This window comes from Agelaius tricolor, unplaced genomic scaffold (assembly GCF_023055355.1).
Source record: "Agelaius tricolor isolate 1412-34295 unplaced genomic scaffold, bAgeTri1.0.p SCAF_17, whole genome shotgun sequence".
Taxonomy (NCBI): domain Eukaryota; kingdom Metazoa; phylum Chordata; class Aves; order Passeriformes; family Icteridae; genus Agelaius; species Agelaius tricolor.
In genome coordinates this window covers 14,553,709-14,574,772 of record NW_027269277.1, presented here as the reverse complement: position 1 = coordinate 14,574,772, position 21,064 = coordinate 14,553,709, and the positions used below count along the sequence as shown (strand labels likewise).

At 41.4% G+C, this 21,064-nt stretch overlaps 1 long non-coding RNA gene across 1 annotated transcript in view; it reads left to right on the top strand.

The window, feature by feature from the left end:
• The first annotated feature begins 5,703 nt into the window (after positions 1-5,703).
• Positions 5,704-21,064, top strand: part of LOC139597483 (uncharacterized) — a 70,533-nt gene continuing 55,172 nt past the window's right edge. The window contains exons 1-2 of the long non-coding RNA XR_011681617.1: positions 5,704-5,878; positions 6,086-6,164. This is a non-coding gene — a long non-coding RNA (uncharacterized lncRNA). The remainder of the gene's footprint in view (positions 5,879-6,085; positions 6,165-21,064) is intronic.

Sequence of the window (21,064 nt, the reverse complement as noted above, 5' to 3'; positions counted from 1 at the left end):
TTTCAACAGGGAGAGATTTTTCTTTACAGAAGCAGCTGGGAAACCAGATGGAACGTCTGTGTTTCTTTTTTTTAAAATCTTTTTTCCTTCTTGCTTTAACTAAGTTCTCTGCCATTAAAGCTGATTCCTCTCCTTGGGAAAAAGATGTGGTTGTTTTATTCTCAGCATGAGACTTGAACACTTCCTCCTCTTTTAGAAATTCCTGTTGTGCTGCAGAGCTGATGGGTCAATGCTGAGTTTGTTCACCTCTTGGAACAAATGCACACAGTGTTCCCTGTGGTACCAGGTGGTCTCAAAGGATGTGTGCAGGAAACAAATGGGAGTCAAATTCTGACTGAGGAATACTCCAAATTGGCCTTTTTTCAGGATGGGCTCCAAGTAGAGTAGCATGTCCCAATCCTGTACCTGAAATAAAATGATTTCTCTATTCTAACCATTTCCTGGCTTAGAGGATGTGATCAGACTTGTTCCACTTGGTTCCTCCAGCTCCCTAACAAAACAGAGAGAATTGCATTTCAAGAGTATGCTCTCACTCAAATGGTTCCACATTTCCCATCTTCAGAACCAGCACACCATTCTCAGTCTGAGGCACAATTTAAAGTTTGGGGTTTTTTTTCATGGTATCAGTTGAGTCCTAAGCCTTTCATCTTCCCCCACTTCGATACATCACTGAAAATTTGGAAAACAAAAGTGTGTGTGTACACTTACCTGTCCTGGTGAAGCTAAATGGTACCAAAGTCTCAGTACTGAGTATTTGTGTCTTATTTAGACCTTCAGGTACTTCTGGCTCTGATATTTCTAACTTAGATTTGCTGAATGACTCTTTTCAGTCTCAATATGTAAACGTGTTGTTTCCTGATAGAAGTGCCTCTACTGTCCTCCAGCCAACTGGAAAGTCACACTGAGCAAATCTTCCTTCAGAATTTTAAAGTTTGATGGAAGTGTAGAAAATGAGGAGTTACTGCTTAAATAATTTAAACTTTATTCTTCTATTAATACAGTTCTGCAAGAAACTGACATTTCTGGTAGCCTTTCATTTAAGATGTTTTCCCTGTGGAACTCTTTATTGTACAACCTGTGAGGAAGTGATTTTGCTGGTTTTAATTCAGCTCATATAATTTGTTCTTCATAGCAGGGGATAGTTCCTATAATTTTGGAGAAGTAGTATGAAAGAGCATCCTCACTTCACATCTCGCAATGCTATTCAGCAGGGATTCTTTCAGAAGATACACACTCTTCTCTGCCTGAGGCATCAATCCTAAAAGTAAATTAATAAACAAATATTTATTGTATCTCAATAATTAACTTAGCTTTAATTATCATAACCACACAATTTCTCATGTCCCTTTTCAAGCATCACCTCCTTTGGCCTTTTAATTTCTACCATGTTAAGCCATATGCCAACCCTTTTAAGTAATTCCAACACCTCCTCTTTTACTAATGTGTTCTTTTCTGACATCAGCATGACACTGACACAACATAGCTGCTGGTGAGATGTGAATTCAGCTGTGATCATCAGCAGGTGGAGCAGGTGTGGTCAGGCTGGGAAGGGCTTTGGAAAATCCCCCTCTCCTTTTTGTTGATCCGTTTTTGGTTCCATCAGAAGCTGCCATTTCTGGGTGATGAACCCAGGAACTGACGTGTGCCAGCATGGCTGTGCCAGGTAAATGTGTGAGTGCTTGTGGCAAGCACCACCTGCTGTTTGTGGAGATCCTACATTTCTGTAGGACAGTGCCACAGGTGGGACAGAACTGGAACATTTGGGAGGTTTCCATTTCCACAGAAGTGGATGTGAGGGCAGCATGCTTTGAGCAGGGTGTGGGGCTGTCCTGCAGCTCCTGAGACGCCCCAGGGGTGGCTCCTGTTAGACTCTTCCCTCAAGGGAGAATTGCTTTTGACCATTGGCTCCTTAGCAGAAAACAATGCAAACTCATTCCATGCCACCAAGGATGCCACCCTATCCAGAGCTGGAGCATGATGCTTTTCCTTGAACTTGACAGAAGAGAATCAAAAACTGCTCATTCACTGTTGGTTAATCTTGCAACCTTGCCCACTAAATCTGTATCCTCTCCCCTTTCACCAAGGCCGTCAATGTTTTATCTGCCTGGAAATATGCCAGGCTGTGTTAGCTTATTTTTTTTTTTAATTTTTTATTTTGCTGTTGAAGGTGCAGATGGCAGGATATTTATTTACCTTGACTGACTTAAGAGGGTGCAATATAGGACACAGGGCTTTCAGTTTTGCTGTTTTAAAGGCAGAGAGCAAAACAGCAGAGATGCTGTTCTGCCAGTCAAGGCAACTTCCCAAATGCCATCCGCAGATAAAAGGATCACTGACATATCTGAGCAGAACAATATGTCTTGGCACTGCTCCTTGCCCCTTGTTTAAGAGCCAGATGGTAAATGTTGCCTTGCCAGGGTTCTACGTAGCAAAGAGGGGAGTTATTTTGCTAAGGAAATGGCAGGCATGTCAGAATCAATAGCCTTGGAGAGCTCACAGTCCGTGCCTGCTCCTGACACATCGAGGGAGGCAGACAAGGGTGATCAGGAGCAGGGCACTCACAGTGAGTGAGAGGTGATTCTGTTCTCAGGGTGAGCAGGGCACTCACAGTGAGAGGTGATTCTGTTCTCAGGGTGAGCAGGGCACTCACAGTGAGAGGTGATTCTGTTCTCAGGGTGAGCTGGAGCAGGGCACTCACAGTGAGAGGTGATTCTGTTCTGATGGGTGAGCAGGAGCAGGGCACTCAGTGAGAGGTGATTCTGTTCTGATGGGTGAGATGGAGCAGGGCACTCACAGTGAGAGGTGATTCTGTTCTGATGGGTGAGATGGAGCAGGGCACTCACAGTGAGAGGTGATTCTGTTCTGATGGGTGAGCAGGAGCAGGGCACTGAGTGAGAGGTGATTCTGTTCTCAGGGTGAGCAGGAGCAGGGCACTCACAGTGAGAGGTGATTCTGTTCTCAGGGTGAGCAGGAGCAGGGCACTCACAGTGAGAGGTGATTCTGTTCTGATGGGTGAGCAGGAGCAGGGCACTCACAGTGAGAGGTGATTCTGTTCTCAGGGTGAGCTGGAGCAGGGCACTCACAGTGAGAGGTGATTCTGTTCTGATGGGTGAGCAGGAGCAGGGCACTCACAGTGAGAGGTGATTCTGTTCTCAGGGTGAGCAGGAGCAGGGCACTCAGTGAGAGGTGATTCTGTTCTGAGGGGTGAGATGGAGCAGGGCACTCACAGTGAGAGGTGATTCTGTTCTCAGGGTGAGCAGGAGCAGGGCACTCACAGTGAGAGGTGATTCTGTTCTGAGGGGTGAGCAGGAGCAGGGCACTCAGTGAGAGGTGATTCTGTTCTGATGGGTGAGCAGGGCACTCACAGTGAGAGGTGATTCTGTTCTGATGGGTGAGCAGGAGCAGGGCACTCACAGTGAGAGGTGATTCTGTTCTCAGGGTGAGCAGGAGCAGGGCACTCAGTGAGAGGTGATTCTGTTGTGCAAGCAGGGCAATCTCCTAACCATGTTTGCACTTCTGCCTTCTGCTCAGAGCTAGAAGGAGCTGCTGGGAGGTTGATCACAGCACTTCAGATGTCTGTGGAGTGTCTGCAGGCTCTGGTGGCAGAGGCAGGTTGGCATTGCCTGCACCTGGCTCTGGGGATGCAGTACAGCTGCAGTGGGGCTGCTGCTGCCTGCAAAGCTGCTGGTTGTTCCCATTGCTTGTGCAGGTGTGATGGTCAGGCCTGTGCAGACACATTCAGCCATACCTGTCTGCACCTGGTGATTTTGACATGAGGTCAGCAGTGTGGGAATTCATAAAATCAGAGGGTTTTGGGAAAGCTGCAAAAGGCAGGCCTCAGGGATAGCAGAACTGTGAGCAGAGCTAAGCAGGAGCCATGAGATAGGTCAGCAGAGAAATTATGTAAGAAGTAGAAAAGTAAGGACAAATAGAACAATGGTCTGTGTATTAATGCTTGTCTAGAATAACTCCCTAAGCTACAGGAAAGTATATCTAGTGACATATTAGGAAGTTTTAAACTTAATAATGGAGCTCTGTGCATTGTGCTTTAAGGCTTACAAGCAGGTATTGTATTTGAAATAAGCAAGCATTGCTTTAACCAAAGGTACCTGTGCTTATAGTGATTGGATAGAACCACTGTCAATGTCCTTTTGCTTTGTGTGATTGGTCAATAAACTTTTAAAGTTGTAACATTAAGTTCTTTGTCTGGTGCCTGGAATGTGAGCTGCTGGCATCTTCCCATTGTCATAACCATGTAATGAGGCTGATGCTGGAAAATGAACCAGCTCAAGGCACGTTCCCAGCAGTCCCATCCCACTGGGGTTTGTACACAGCCCCCAGCTGGTGATAAGCAGCTCTGCTGCATGTCAGGAAAAAAGTGCCAAGGGCAGCCCAGCTTATAAGAGCTTCCCTCTTGTGTTTACAGAAGGAAACACAGGAAAGGAGGAATAAACCAAAGTGTAGAGGCAGAGCTGACATTTGCTATGGCCAGAGGAGAACCACTGCATTGGGAATTTCCTATGCTTTCCTCACTAATATAAACACCTGATAGATTTATGTTGGCTCCAATTTGAAATTCAACCAACTTCTTTAAAAGAAATTACAGAGTCCCATAAAGCAGAAGAATAATGGATGGAAAAGGTTTACATGCTTGGAGGGAAATTGGAGAGTACTTAAATGTGCTAAAGCACTGTGAAATGATTTATGGGATTGTTTTGGGGTGGGAACGTTATAAATAATTTGTGTTCTTATAGGATAATTAAACAGCTTACAGGACAGGGTCTTTTCAGAGTGACTGGCCTGACTGCAGTCCTCTATTACTGGATTGAGAAATATATTTAAACTCTGTTCTTGGCCATGGAGAACATTTTTAACAGCCTGTTTAAATATGGAAGCAAATGAGGAGATATACTAGGTGCAGGCTCTCAGCCATTCTAGCCAGGCTTAGAAGTAAAACAGTCTTGCAAACAGGAGTGTGGAATTAATTTTAAAAGATTTACCAACTCAAGAAACTAGACAGCAGGATTTAATTGAAGTCAGAGGAGATGAGAGGTAGCTAGATTAATCTTGGAGGCTGGATTAGTTGATGAATGGATCCCTTTTGTCTGTTTTTAGTTGATATTAATTTCTGGTGCTGTACTCATTTTTTATAGATTTATGCCAAGTATTTTAAAGAAATCTCACTGCTTGGGCTGGTTAAACACCTTTCATTTCACCTACTTTGTTTTTTAATATATTCTGTTAAAGGTTTACGATTGTCATCTAAGTTACAAAACAACCTTACCAGTCCTTTACCGTGGATGACCCTGTTTTTAACAGAAAGCCTTTTAAAAATCATTCACCAAATGGAGAATATTAAGCATCAAATATAAAAGCATATCATAAAAAAAAACCAAACCACCAAACCCCAATCATATTAAAAATTCAAATAAGAAATCCTCAGGAACCCAAAACAAGTGTCCTTGAAAACAAGCCCTGGATGTATCAAATGTATTAATATTTCCTATGGAGTCAGGGGTCATTGTATGCCCTTGACAATGAAATTCCATTTTCAGGAAAAAAAAATCCATCTTTATTTCTTTTAGAAGTGGTTGTATGTGTCCCTGATAGCCAACCATAAAGGTGTTATTTCACCACAGATTTCAAAAAAATACATAGCCACAGTATGTTCTTTTATTTTGCAGGCTTCTTATCCATGATGAATGTATTTCAGTCCTGGAACAGGATTTGGACAACTGTAAAGATATTATTAAATGAAAGAACTCAATTAATTAATAAATACCAGAAGTCCAGGAGATGTCAGGAAAAGAGCAAGAGACAAAGAATTGGGAACAAATCAGATCATAAGTTATGGGCTGCCTAAAGAAGCAGAAATGCTGTAAGTTGGAACCATGACTATGACACTAATAGATTACAAACTAGTAATTCATATTAATTATTCTGTCCCTGTCAAGGTCCTTTCACAAGTCTTTCTGAATATGCTCTGTTTTCTTATACACAATAATAATTTGGTACTTTTTATTAGTACTTTCATTGCTTTCTAGGGACTTAACATCTAAGAATATTTTTAATGGGATTTTTCCAGATGGTGCTCTAAATTTGTGGATCTTTATGTTCCATGTTGCCACAGTTAAGCAGAAGGCACACACGGGCTCCTGAGACTGGTATGTTAATTTTTCACTATTGCTGTTTATATTTCAAACATAGTTAGACATGCAAAGCTTATGCGGACATATGTGTATGTGTATGAACACTAATTATTGTAATTTCTCAAGGCCAAGTAGAGCTCATGTGATTTTGGAGTGATATTTCCCATCCTTCTACCATCTCTGGCTTTACCAGAGGGTTAAAGCTACAAGTATGAAGGTTAAAACTAGCAACTCTTCTTGGCACATAATTACATACCCTGGAATTTATTGCAAATTGACCTTCCCTAATCTTTCAAAATGTATTGTTGGTGGCACAGCATGGCCAAGAATGTGATTATTTCTTAGATGCCATTTCCAAACTTCTCAGTGACTGGCATCACTGAAATGCAATGAGCAGGAATAGGAATATTCTTCTCTTCCTTCTTCCTGCCATTTGTTCCTTTCTCTTTGGCACCTTTAGCTTCATTAGCTTTATGCTTATCAATGCCCATCAAAGACTTTAAAGCATAAATATGTTGAATTTAGGGGCATATTGAGAAGGTGTTAAGATAAGTAATGAATTTCATGTGGTAACTCCCACTGTGCCCTTAGAGTGCAGCTGGAATTAACAGATTTTTCAGCTGGAACAGAGGTTGCAGCCTTTGAGATTCTCTGCTTCAGCAGCTCCCAAAGTTGCTGCCACTTTGCCAAAGGATCAGATTCCAGTGGGCATGTGAAACACACTTCCAGGACATCCACAGCCTGTGACTTCCATTTCATGCCTCAGGGTTTTAGCATTAGGAGCTCCCTCAGAGTGCCCCCAGTGCTGCTTGGGCGCTGATGGAGATGAGAGGATCTGCTAAGGAAGATTTCATTTAAACTCTCTGTGCTCTCCAGCACAGAGAACATTACATGAGCTGCTTGATTGCAAGTGATAGGAAATATGCTAAGCCTGCATTTATTTTATTTTGTTTTAGTTTTGGTGCTAAAAGGTGCTTAGCCATTAGGACTGGGGTGTTTCAGAGCAGTCTGAGCTACTGCTCTTAGGCAGTCCACAGTGAGGAGTGTGCCTTCCTGCAGCAGTTTTGGAGTGTGTTTAATGGATAAGAATAGATGACAAGCAAGATTCAGTAACAGGAAAAAGAATTTTAGAGTAAATTAGGGGAAAAAGTAACTTTTTTCCCTCCACAAGATACCGACTTGATTTTATGTGTGTTGGATAGAAGCCACAACCTTTACAGGAAAGGAGAGGTTGAGGACAGTATTTTGAAAGCCTGACTGGCTTTGTGTTTCTGGACTCAGGTAACTATCCAGGCAAAGAGCTTGTAATTTTAAAAGTAAATTTTTCAAAGTGCCTGGGAGATGAAGCCAGTTCTCTTGTCTGTCTTTAAATCTCTTTGCTCCTATTTCTGGCACCAGAAATTATGCTTAATTGCCAGTGATGAAGTATGGCTGGCATCATTTTCCTTTTCATAAATGGATGATTCAGGTTCATTTTGTTCTGAGAATTGCCCTTCCTCAGTCATTGTGTTAAAGCTTGCAGAATGAGGTGATAAAAAGTGATATTAAACATATTTTAAAATCCCTAAGACTGAGGTGAGCGACTGTGCTGTGGAGACTGTGGTGTAGATGGATAGACTTGGACAAACTTAGCCACAGCTTGGTAAATATGTACTCAGAGAAAAGTTACTGCTTTACTAGTAAGAAACTACACTAGCAGAAGTCTATATTCAGAAGAGGAAGCAGCAATTTTACCAATAAAAGAACTGCCAAAATCTTAAGGCTAAAGCTCAAGAGTTGCTGTCACTGCCCAGAATTATATATTAAACTTGAATTTAAGACACAGAAGTAAAAAGAATTCTTCTGCCTTTGCATTTTCTGGGTCTAAAGCAGAAAATCTCAGCTTCAATAGATTCATTAAAGAGGAGAAAGGAAAAGACAGCAGTATTCCTAGAGAATGCTGGGAGTAAAAATTATTCTTCTTTAACTGATATATTTATCTGCAACATTAATTTCTCTTACAGTGTAAATCTGCATAACAACTGCTATCTCTTGTCTTGGAACTTTTTCTGAATTCTATCTTTTTAGTGGACTTTAGAGGCTATAAACCAACTTTCCAGAGAATTTGAACCTCTGTACCCAGCAGAAACACTATCAGCAATCAAGGCTGGGCTCCAAATTGTTACTGAATACTACAATTAACACTAGCAAACATTTCCCAGGGTATTAATCCATCCCTGTAGTCCAGGATGTCCTGGGGAACAAGGACAGGAACTTCACAGGCTGAAAGATGGATAGCAGAATGTAGCTGACTAAATATTAATTAGTGCAGTAAGAGTGCCCTGTTTACTTTCCTTCTTCAGGGCCTCACTTGCCCTGGCCTCACACAGGGAGAGGGATGTGGGCTGTGCATGATTCAATACAGGTATTTATTTGCCCTGGCTGTTGTCAAGGGGCCATTTGAATATTGTATGTACAGTAATCCCCTTTTAGTGTGTGTGTTTTCTCTCTGCATCTATCTATCCTTAAGGTGTGATTTTCAAGCAAATTTTGCCTCTCTGGTGTCTTTAGGAGTGCAGAGGAAATGTGTTGTTGCACTCTCACATGAGGTGATAAGTGCTATGAGATAATTTCTTAAATGTCTGTGATTCTTCATGTGAAATTGAGGCTCACTTACACCTGACAGAGCAGCCTTTTATAGCACAGAGCTGTTGAAAATTGCACTGTCTAAACCCATGCTAATAGGAGTATCACTGGTCATAATAAAGGCTGTAATTCTAATTCTAGGCAGGTAATTCACAGGATTGTTTAAATATTCATTATGCATAGGCTTAAAATGTCAGTATATAGTCTTAAAATTCCACTGCTTGGGCTTTCAGGGTCCTAATTAAGACAACCATATGATGATATCTTCTCTTCCTATATTTAGCATATTCCTACACTATATCTGCAGTAAACTGTTTCAGGCTACAAGGAAGGTGAAAGGCTCTTGTTGTTTCCTGAAGCATTTTGTAAAACCTGTGTTGTTACTGAATTAGGCATATGTATCAGTGGTAACTTGCTTTTTTCCTTGGGCATGTTATGCATTTCCTTCAGTAATTTATTGTTATTAACTTTTAAAACCACCTTAACTTAGAAAAGAAGCACTGGGCTTAACTTTTGCTTGAAAAATGATGAAAGAAGGGAAAGAAAAAATAATATTTTCTTACTGTTAGCTGTGTATTCACTCTCCATTGATGCAGAATGAGACTGGGATGGCAGATACAGTACATACACATATGAAGCATCTTATCCCTGCTAGGCAGAGTTTTGGGCTTTGTAGCATCACAAAGGACCATCACTGTCCTGACAACAATTTGAAGATTTTCCTCTGGGATGGCTGCATTTAAAAATGAACTCAAAGAATTGCAGACTTCAAAAAGAGCCTCAGAGACTTAGTCTGTGACAGAGCAAGTCCCATTTGGCAGTCACAAACAACGTTTGTGGGATTTGAGGACCTGCCATGCCATCCTGAGGGAGTAGTAAAGGTTCCAGGGAATGGTGCAGGAAAGGAGGCTGAGGTGAAGGACAGCACTGCCATGCTAAAAATCTATTGCAGAAAAACAAACAAACAAAATTGCCTGAAAATATTTTTTTAAACTTTTTGCAAATATTTGTCTTTTAATTACCTCAGACTTGATGATCTCAGCTAGTGTGTGAGCCCAGGCAGGTCCCAGGCAGTTTGGAGCACAACAATCCTGGCAGTGAGGCACTGGTCAGCTACTGCTCCTGTTTGTTTGGAGCACAACAATCCTGGCAGTTGGCACTGGGCACTGGGCAGGTACAGCTCCTGTTTGTTTGGGGCACAACAATCCTGGCAGTTGGCACTGGGCACTGGGCAGGTACTGCTCCTGTTTGTTTGGGGCACAACAATCCTGGCAGTGTGGCACTGGGCACTGGGCAGGTACTGTCCTGTTTGAAGCACAACAATCCTGGCAGTTGGCACTGGGCAGGTACTGCTCCTGTTTGGGGCACAACAATCCTGGCATTGGGCACTGGGCACTGGGCAGGTACTGCTCCTGTTTGTTTGGGGCACAACAATCCTGGCAGTTGGCACTGGGCAGGTACTGCTCCTGTTTGTTTGGGGCACAACAATCCTGGCAGTTGGCACTGGGCAGCTACTGCTCCTGTTTGTTTGGGGCACAACAATCCTGGCAGTGAGGCACTGGGCAGGTACTGCTCCTGTTTGTTTGGGGCACAACAATCCTGGCAGCTGGCACTGGGCAGGTACTGCTCCTGTTTGTTTGGGGCACAACAATCCTGGCAGTTGGCACTGGGCAGGTACTGCTCCTGTTTGTCTGGAGCACAACAATCCTGGCAGTTGGCACTGGGCAGGTACTGCTCCTGTTTGTCTGGAGCACAACAATCCTGGCAGTTGGCACTGGGCAGTTCCCCCTTGGCTCTGGGGAGCTGCCCCAGGCTGGGGTCCCACAGTGCAGTCCTGGGCTCCTGCAGCTGTGGGGAATGGGCTGTTCTCCTCACAGGCTGCACCCTGCTGTAATCAAGGCTGGCACCTTGCTTGGGTCTGTCCCCATGTCCTCACCCCCTGGATGCCTCTCTGGTTCTAGCCAGAGCTGTGAGTCTGTGTGGGGATGAATTAGTATAATCTGTAGTAAACCACAGCCTTTTTTATGTAGTAAACAAATGCATATTTCTGGGCTTGGACCTCCAGATACTTTCAAATAGTATCAGATATGTTTGGGTCATTTTTTGAGTACTTAGGGTGAGAGCTTAACTAGAATTTTGAGCAATCTGAAAGCTGTTTAATGCTCAAATCATCTCAAACCACTGCTGCTCTTTGCTGAACCCTTCCAGCAGAGCATCTCCTGCAGATACAAACTTGGTCCTGAGAAGAAAGAGAGCAGAGGGACATGATTTACTGTAGAATGTCTACAAGCAGTTACACTGTGGTGGAGCTCTTTGTCTGTGGCTGTGCAGGTGATTTTCGGTGCCATGCTTGGGTGTGATTCCTGATTTTCTGTGCCATGCTTGGGTGTAATTCCTGATTTTCTGTGCCATGCTTGGGTGTGATTCCTGATTTTCTGTGCCATGCTTGGTGTGATTCCCAGCCCCTCCTGCTGCATTCCCTCTTTGCTGTGCTCATCATTCAATGGGGAGGCTCCCAGGTCTGTGGGCAGAGGTGACACCTCAGCTTCTGTGGTTTGGTTTGTAGAGCACAGCACACATTGCAGCACCTGTTTAATAGTCCATCTATGACCTCAGGCAACAGAAAAAAGTGATTTGTAGCTTAAAAAGGGCAAATCTGGAGCAAGCTAAACATTAGGAATCTAACCCTGTGGCAGCTGCAGTACACTGCAAAGTTCCATCAGGCAGCAGTGCTGGTCCCTGGTGCTGGAAGGGCTGTTAATGGAAATGTGCAATTCTGCTAAGAGCTGTTACAACCTGTTCAAATCATTCTTGCTATTTGAGAGACTAAATACAAATTTAGAGACCATCATGATGCTTCTGGGGATTTTTCCCTCACACTTATTTTGCTGTGAGTTCTTCATTGTTATGTCCAACAGTGAACTTTGATACTGTTTAAGGTTTTCAGTCAAATAACAGCAATGTAAAGTTGGCTTTTAATGAAAAATACTCATGAAACCTGAGGGAAGCACACAGCTAATAAAGTGACATTTTATACAGCTAATGATTAGCAAAAGAACCCAAACAGCTTGGGAGGGATTAACTGCCCACTCATCTCCACTGGGAAGTAATTTCTGAACCTGTAAAGTAACACTGATTAATATTTTTGTGCCCTTTTCCTTAACCACCCTCATTTTATTGTCCAGAGGATGCCTTTGTTTTCTGTGCCCCAGCCTCAGCAGTCCCAATGACTGTAGCTGTGGTTATGCCCTCCAAATCTATCCATTATAAGCATTATTAGATAGAAAATCCAGACACATGACAGAACCTGTGTGATCAGGAGGGCTCATGGCAGAAGTAATGCAGGTCAGAGTATTCTGAGAAGAGTATTCTGTGATTTCTTGCCAAAACATTTATTAAATTTTAAGTCAGCACACACTTCTACCACAGTGATTTAGCCATCAGTGGGGTGGTGATCAGCAGTTACCCAGCCTGATTCCACTCCCAGTAAATCACGAGAAAAAAGGGCCAGATGTGAATCTGTGAGGTCAGGACCACACAGTTTCCATGTTTAACTGTGGAGAAATCCATCATGCCTCACTTTGGTTGAGGAAAACCAAACATGAGTAATGAGCAGGGATAATTGAGAAGTCAGCAAAAGGATTCATAAATTCTACACCAGTCAGTACTCGCAGAAGTCAGCGCTGTCACATAGAGGAAATGTGCCTTTGAGCAGGTGAATTAGGCTCTGTATCAGTGCTGCCACTTGTCCACCATGGGAAATGGCTGCTGAACATGAGAGAGGTGAGTAATTGTTGTTAATATAAAGATCTTATTAGTTGTTAATATAAAGATTGGTGTAAGTACCTGTTTTAAGAAGCCATTTTGGTTAAAATTATTGTTCTTGCCTGTGGTATTCACATTCTCTGAACAGAGAGAGACGTAATTCTCTCTCCCAGGATTTTTCCTGGGGAAGGCAGAGAGAGGCTCAGAGAAGAAAACAGTTCTTACTCTGCTTGTTACTCCTGTTGTTTGGCACATGTGGAATGTGTTATGGAGATGGTTTACCCAAGATGGTTGTTTGGACTGATTGGCCAGTTGGGTCAAAGCTGTGTCCTGACTGTCTCAGACAGTCCTGGGTTTTTCTTTAGTATCTTTTTAGTGTAGTACCTCTTTAGTATAGTTATAGTATAGTATAGCTTAATAAAGCATTTGTTCACCCTCCTGAATCGTGGAGTCAGAGCACATGATTTGCTGGTTTGGGGTCATCCTGCAATAATTGCCAGTTATCATTCAGATGCTGATGGAAGCCCTCCTGTGAGGGTGAGATTCCTCCCTGCTGCCCAAGTTTTGCCCAGAGCACACCCTGGGTGCCAGTTTTCTAAAAATGGGCTGAATCAATCCTGTTGAGATGTGAGCAACAGGGCATGAGCCGGAGTGTCTCTTCCTGGGTGAGACCAAAAGAGAAAAGAACTCCTGTTTTTCCTCTGTGTTCTGAGGATGGCAGCTGGAGATGTGTCTGAGTGACAGATAAGCACAAGCCAGGTTCCTCACCTGTCTTTTCTCTGAGTAACAGAAGTGCTTGACACTTAGTGATGGCTGATTTATTAACTGGGTTTGACCTGCGTTTATTGAGTTAGCACAAGCAAAATAACATCTGCCAGCTTCTGCCACTGTCAATGAAAGTTAATGTTTTAATGTGGGCACCTGAACCACAAACATCCTAAATCTTTCAATTTCAAGACTTGCCCATGCCTGAAAATTAAACTATTCCTTATTATACTTGGATTGTTTTGCCATTTTTATTTAAATATATTTATGTATAAATGTGGAATCTACTTCTATTTATAATGTCCTTAAAAAAAATATATGCAGCCTGGTACAGAATTGCAAAGCTGTTGATAGCAAGCAGTACAAATATTTACAATCCAAATGAGCAGGAAAAACATGTGCTGTTATGCTAACTTACCATTGGAAGCATGTCATGCATGGCTAAACAACTCAGCTTTAAAAGCTGAGAAAATGCTAAATGGTACTGATTAAAAAAAGCCAAAAAGGAAAAAAAAAAAAAAAAAAAAAGCAAAGGTCCCTAAAGGCCAAGAACTCAAACAGATTTATTCCATGGAAAATGCAATCTGTTTTCAGACCCTTGTACAACAGCAGCTTTAATCTGTTAATCAGTAAGACTTAAATAATTATTTTTATTTACAACAGCACCCTAAATGTTTTAGCTGTGCTCAGCCACGTGGAAGCATTGTGTTCAGAGCCATCAGTCATTTCATGCATTGCACATGGGGGAGGGACAGGTCAGAGAGCACCAGCCAAACACAGGATCAGGGACAGCAGAGGTGCTGTGCACCACCTGTGAATTAAAGCAACAGAGTCAGCTCTGGAAAAGGCACTGGACTGTCAGACAGCAGCTCTGGCTTTCATTTCCCTCTCTCCTAGCAGCATGAGTAATTTCTCTGATTTTTTGCAGTTTTCTTCCTAGTCCCTTGTCACCATAATATTTTTTGAAAAAGACCTTTGCCAGGATTTTTCTCCTGAGAAGCTGGGAAGCCTCAGAAAAGAAATGTAAACAATAATTATCTGATTGCTTGGAGTGTGGTCTGGAGGTTGCTCACCAACAGGTGCATCTTTGATTGGTTCCATGTGAATTGTTTTTAATTAATGACCAATCCCAGTCCAGCTGTGTCAGACTCCCTGGTCAGTCATGGGTTTTTATTATCATTCCTTTCTACCTTTCTGATGTATCCTTTCTCTCTCTCTAGTATAGTTTTGGTATATATATAACATAACATAATTAATATAATAAATCAGCCTTCTGAGAACTTGGAGTCAGATTCTCATCTCTCACCTCGACCCCAACACCAAACAGTCCCTGCCTATTTTGCAGAGGGTTTTTGCTGTAGCAAAGCCTGTTTGACCCTGGGTGTATGTGTGTGAGCTTTTCCAAGCCTACATGAAACCAGATTCCCAGCAGGACTGTTGGTGCCACTGCATTTCTGAGTTATAAAAATTTTCTTCTGCTGGAATACCGCTGTCCTACAGTTCCCAGACCTAATGAAAACTCTGAAAATTGGTGTTCAGTGAGTAATACTCGTAATAAAAATGAAAAATGAGTTTAGTTTGGAGTACTGCTGGTAAAACTAATTATTAATGTCATCCTACGGGGACACTGAAATAAGAAAAGTTTTTTGTAAATATTCCCAAATTAGGATGGCATATCTGTAAACCACAGCTGGTAATAGGTAGCTGAGATTTCCATTGCTGTCCTGGATAATTAGTACAAGTCTTCTCTATGTCTTTATTCTGCATTCCTAAACTGGATTGCAAACCCTTACCCACTGCAGCAGAAAAGGGCGCATCTTAAAAGCCAATTAAATTTCTCTTCATATGATTAGCAAATGAAGGTGAGAGGCAGCTGGGACCATTGCCTACTTCATAGCTTAAAAATATACAAATCTACTCAGTAAGAGGTTTTGACCTCTTAAGCAAGGGATGGGATTTGTTGGTCCTTTCCCTCAATAATAAAAATCTTCTTTTCTAGAACGATGAAACAACACTGAAATGAAGGCTGTATTCTATTATAATGTCATGTATTGTCATATAGAAACATTTAAAACATCTTTCTTTGGGTTTGGCAGAGTTTGCTAGAGACATAACAAAATGAAAAGCATTCCCTTGAAGACCCATCTCCTTTCTGAGCTCTAGATAGGTTGGGTTTTTTTATGTGCTTGACTGAAAAGAGAACTTGTCATATTTAGGTATTGAAAAATCAAATCCAGTTCTCATTCTCTACTCCATAACAGATGATTCATATATTGTTGCATAGTACCAGGATGCTCAGCTTCCATGTTACAACACCATTACTTTTCCTCTGTTGCCAAATACCAAGACACTGTAGTCTTCTCTCTGAGGCTTTCTGGCATCCAGCATCATGTTTTTTGTATGATAAATCTACCATTTTTACACAGAGCCTGAGTAAGGTTGCTATATCTCATTTCAAATGTTTAAATTTTTTATTCAAACTCAAACCTACAAGGTAAAGAGGAAAAACTCAGGGATGGTGTGAGCTGAAGTGCTGCAGAGTCAGAATAAAAAACAGTGGGGAAAGCAGAGCTCAGAAAGGTTAAGGTAAAGGTCAGTCCCACATTACATATGCTTTTCTTGTGTACCATAATGTTTCCTCTAACTGGAAAAAGCTATGAGTATGCTTAAAGCAAATCCCTTGGGAAAATGCAGAGTTCAAATCACAAGGGATGGGCATTATCATGAACTGGCACTCCGTAATAAAAATTAAGTTGATTTTTATTTCATTATTCTTTTTCAATTAAAAAACTGTCAGACCCATGAATATCCCCTGCTCTGACATCAGGAAGTCACCACACTAGTACTGCAGAATGGCCACAGAGAAAAATCAGGACTGGCCAGGATCTCTAAAACCACCTCTGCTTCTTTGAGTGAGCCACAGCGCCAATGCAGTGACAAAAAGTTCTCACCAAGGCCCTTACTTTTCAGAATGTCTCCTTACAGAGAAAGGTGTAATTTCACTGTTCTTTGAATATTGTAAGGATAAGCTATGGATTTTTTTTTGTTTTGGTGGTTTTTTTTTGGGGGGGGGGGGGGGGGGGGGGGAGAATTTGTTTTTTTTTTTGTTTTTGTTTTTTTTTTCTGTGTTGAACAAATAGGTGTTTTCTTTTATGCGGCTAAAAAAAATTTAATTTGTGATGGGCTCCACATTTGGAAGTATGTTGTATATTCCAGCTAGTGTCACTGAACTCCAAATCTATTGCTATTGTGTTTATGACTACTAATGGGTTATGGTTTAATTAGCAATGACTTGTCATCTGCAGTATAGGTGTGAAGTGTCTGACTTTGCATGAAAAAGCACTAAGGTCACTGCTGGATAAAGTAATTTCAAGTTCCACACCTTGGTTGAGGTAGATATGTTGTGTTATCAAGTTGTCAGAACTGCTGGATGGTTTCATTTATTTTCTTTGTGGTATCTGAAAGTCATGCCAGCGTCTGCTGTTATGGCTTCATTTCTGCATAGCTCTTTAATTTGTAGAGGTCTCATTGACAGCAAGAAAAATTAATACTGGAGCCAGTGGAATACATAATGCCTGCCTGCAAAATGGGGCCTCATCACATCTAAGCAAAGTTGGGAAGGTGAGGGGAGGCATTATGATTCCCCAGGATAACTGGATTGGAGAACACAAATGTTCATGGTTAAAATAAGAGCAGTGGTACCCCCAGTGCTACAATAAGGTTTCACATAAACTTTGTGTTAAAACTGTGTTCACAGGAGGAATTTGGATGTTTTTAGAGCATTATGCATCTGAGGCCTGTTTGATTAAGATTTAAGTGTGTGTGTGAGAACCTGATAAATGTGAGTCTCATGTGACTGGAGGGAGTGAAGGACAGTGTAAAAATAAGAAAGCAAAATAGATAAATACTGAAATGAATAATGTAGTACCTTGAAGAAGCCAAGAAAGTGAGAAAAATACATGAAATGTCTCTCAAAAGGGAATGGTGTTGTCGTATTTCTTTCAAGGCAGGGAAAAACAGGGTTTGAAATTACAGCAATGATGTTCAGCAAATGTTTGTTGGAATAGTAAAATATTTGCATGAAACTAGATTTGGGTTGATTAAAAAGGTATTTTCAAGAAAGTCCTAAATAAAGCTCTCAATGATCTGTTTGAATGGATGGGGAAACAGTCTCAGAGTAGGAAATTTGCCCATGACCCATGAAAAATACGAGAAAGTGTAGAGGGTTCAGGTACCATTGCTTGCCTTGTCCTCTACCTTTGAGTGGGCTCATCCCTGCTTGCCAGGGATCCTGAAGTTCTGGTTGGATATTTGACAAAATTGGGGTTTTTTACTTTATTCTGGGGCAGATAGTGATGCCTTCTGTTGTCAGCATGACAGAATAATTGTATAAAGAAGGTCAACCAATATACTTATTCTCATTTTCCATTGAATAAATATTTCCAAAGCCTGCCCAAGGTATTGCTCCACCTGGTCCCACCTGGCATTTTGAAACACATTTCATTTAATCTGTTTAGTATAGATTTACAAGCATAAAGCCAAAAGCAGAAGTGAGGCTAAGCAGGTACATAATTCATACCTCTTTCTGCCATGTAGGCTGTGCCCCTCAGCTCAGAATCGATTTCAGTGTGGAGAATCTGAGCTGTGCTCTGTGTGTGACAGTGCATTGGGAAACCCAAAAGTTGCTTGAAAATGTGCACATATCAAAATAATCTGGAATTTACCTAAGAAGATCGAGTAAACACTGATATCATGGGTTATTTTAAATTTTGTGCTTATTTATTTATTTTAAAAGGCAATGTATCTCACTGTATTTAAATCAGTTTTCCTCAAAGCCTTCATTCAGGAAAAATAGATTTATAAATAAAAAAAAAAATAGAATGATTTAATGATTTCATGGCTCTCCCACTTGGCTTATTTGCTCAAAGACAAAAAAATAAATTTTCTTCTGACTTCCAAGAGTTTTAACTGGACTCCACGGCCTATCTCCCTCTAGTACTAAATTACAGCTGCATATATATAATCAAATTATTTATCAGTGTTTGCATAGCATTTCTCATTCAGAAGGATCCAGAAGTACTCAATAACCTTGAAAAATTATAATACAAACCACACCAAGGCATACTTTCCCCATCATTGAAATGCAGGCAGGATGCTGCTCTTGACAGAACAATCTTCTGCTCTGATATGGTGCATCCTGCATCCCTGTGTTATTGTGGGCTGCTCTGGGGAGGGCATGCACAGAATGGCAAATGAAGCATTGTACTTTGTATGTTATTTTTTATTTGGGGTTGTTAAATATAAATATTGCAAAGCCATTTCTGTCATAAGCTTTCTATACTGTGATCATTTCCTCTGCTTGACTGGAATATTAAGTGTTTGGCTGGAAGTATTGCAGGTCATTTACAGTGGCTGTTCAGATACAGCCCTGACCTTCATCTGCTTAATTCCCTCCTTTAGCCACAAGCAAACACTTGAGGAGATTAATGAGAATTGTCTGTCACCTTTCTCTGAAGTACTAAAGAGTTGGATTACAAAGTGAAATTGTTTGTATCTTGCATTTGGTGGGTTTAGAGGAAGCATCTTCTAATTTTAGTGATTCCTAGAATTTGGAGTTCAGTGTGAACTTGAAATGTTCATATGAGTGGACCAAGGAGACAGTGAATGTCATGTGGTGGTAGCTCCTGAGCAGGTTCATTGTGGGAGTTTGTCCATTGTTCTGAGAAGGTAACAATCCAAATAGGCTGGACACTGAAGTAAATAAGTCAGCATTTAGGTAGGTTGCATTCAGATAATTTTTTTCTTCTTATGATGGGTTTATTTTTGTGTATCACTTCCTCCTCCTCCTGTGCTTGTATAATCTCTGTGCAATTGCAGAGTTAACTTTTCCTATGCCCACTCCAAGGAAAAGTAAAGCAGGAGAAATAAGACAGGCATCAATGACAGGCAGTGTCAGCTCCTTCTTTCAGACATCAATCATCCCTTCCAAGTACCTCAGAGACAGCAGGCTTTGGGGGAGCAGTAACACTTCATTATTTTCTTCACTTTCTGGGGAGTTTCCCCTGGTTAACAAGTCCAGGCAGAAATCACAGAGTCCAAATGGACATTTGCCCCTTCCTGAGGGCTGGACCTGCCTCCTTGGTGAGCAGCCTGTCTTTGGCAAGCTGGGCCCTGAGGGTTTGTACATGGAAATGCACAAATGGAAAAATGAATGCAAGCTGTGTCTGTGCTCTGAGGCACTTTGCAATTACCTGGGGGCTACAAGACCAGCTCTATTGCAATTGCTCCCTGTGGGAGTTTTTCAGAAAGGTGCAGTTTGTTTGGAATTCTCAGCGTGTCCAGGTCTCACCAAACTGTCTGAGGCTTCATTGAGGCAAGAGCATTTCAGAATTCAGTTTTATGTATCTCACTAATGGTGTTGGAAATGCCTTTGGACCATGCCTTGGAAATGGCATGGGACTCACAGTTTTTGATTCCGTTCTTTACTTTGCTGAATCACCCTGTCTGACCCTGGGCAAATCTAAAAACCTCTCTGGGTTGGATTTATCCCACCTGAATTCTGATATTTGATGGGACACAATGTAGTTATGCTGCTGCCTCAGGCTTCCTGAATAGTTAATGGACAAATGTGTGGCATTTCTACATTGCTGTACATAGATCTTCCCCTTGAATAAAGAACAAGCTTTAAGCTTCTGTTTTCTCAGCTAAGGTGTTTCAGTTAGTTTGTCTGTACTTGTGTGGGATAAAACCACTGAATTCTTTACTTTTGCTCCTATCTATAAAATGTAGAGTGCTTTCTTTTCCTCCTCTTTTCTCCTCCTAGTTATTCTCTCAGACAAGTATTGTCTGCAACAATACAGGTCTGTTCAAATGCAGCCTTGATTTCCATTTTCTAAATTCAGTATTTGAGCCCTTTCTTTGCTGTAATAATACAAATAATAACAGAAGCTCTCTGTGTTTCTGCTTTGCATCAGTCAGATTTCATTTCCTCTGCCAAACTATGGGGCTATCTAATTTACATTAACACAGGGGCAGCCGTTAATGATTTTGGAATTAAATGTAGCAACTTATTTCCAGATTAAAATGAATGTATACCCCTGGCAGGACTCTGGGTGATAGGAATCTGTCCAGGAGGATGATTGGCATGTGCATTCCATGGAAATGGTCCTGTTCTATGCATGTTGCTTCCCTCCCTGTTAAGCAGCCTTCAGTCACTGCTCAAACTAAGCCTCTACTGCTGCTGCATTTTAATTCTTGTTACTGGGTGCTGAGTGTTGAGGGCTTGCAGAAGTTCCTAAGAACATTGCCTACTTGTATATGCTTTGCTCTCATGAAAATACATCAAATGATTGAAGCAGGCTAAGTGTGGAGTTCAGAAGTACACATATCCCCCCGTCCCCCCATTCTAGCTAGAGTTAGTGCTTTGTTTTTAAGAGTTCTTATTTTGAAATTTCCTGATTTATATTTTCATTAGCTCAGTTTTATTAGATTTTTCTCTGTCAATTTAGGTACAAGAGTCTCCACCACTTGCCCACACTTTTATCATGCCTGAAAGCTCAAAAACCCAATAGGAATTTTCTGGTAACACGACAAAAGATTTCTTTTTTAAATGTCACCTTCCCTCAATAAATTGATCCAGATTCTAAAAGTTGTGTTATTGCCACCTTGTGCTGTTTTTTTCTCCAGTTTTTACAAGGAGACTGTAATGCCATGGCTCTCTGAGGATGCAGAATGCAGAAAATGACCATGGTACCTGCAGT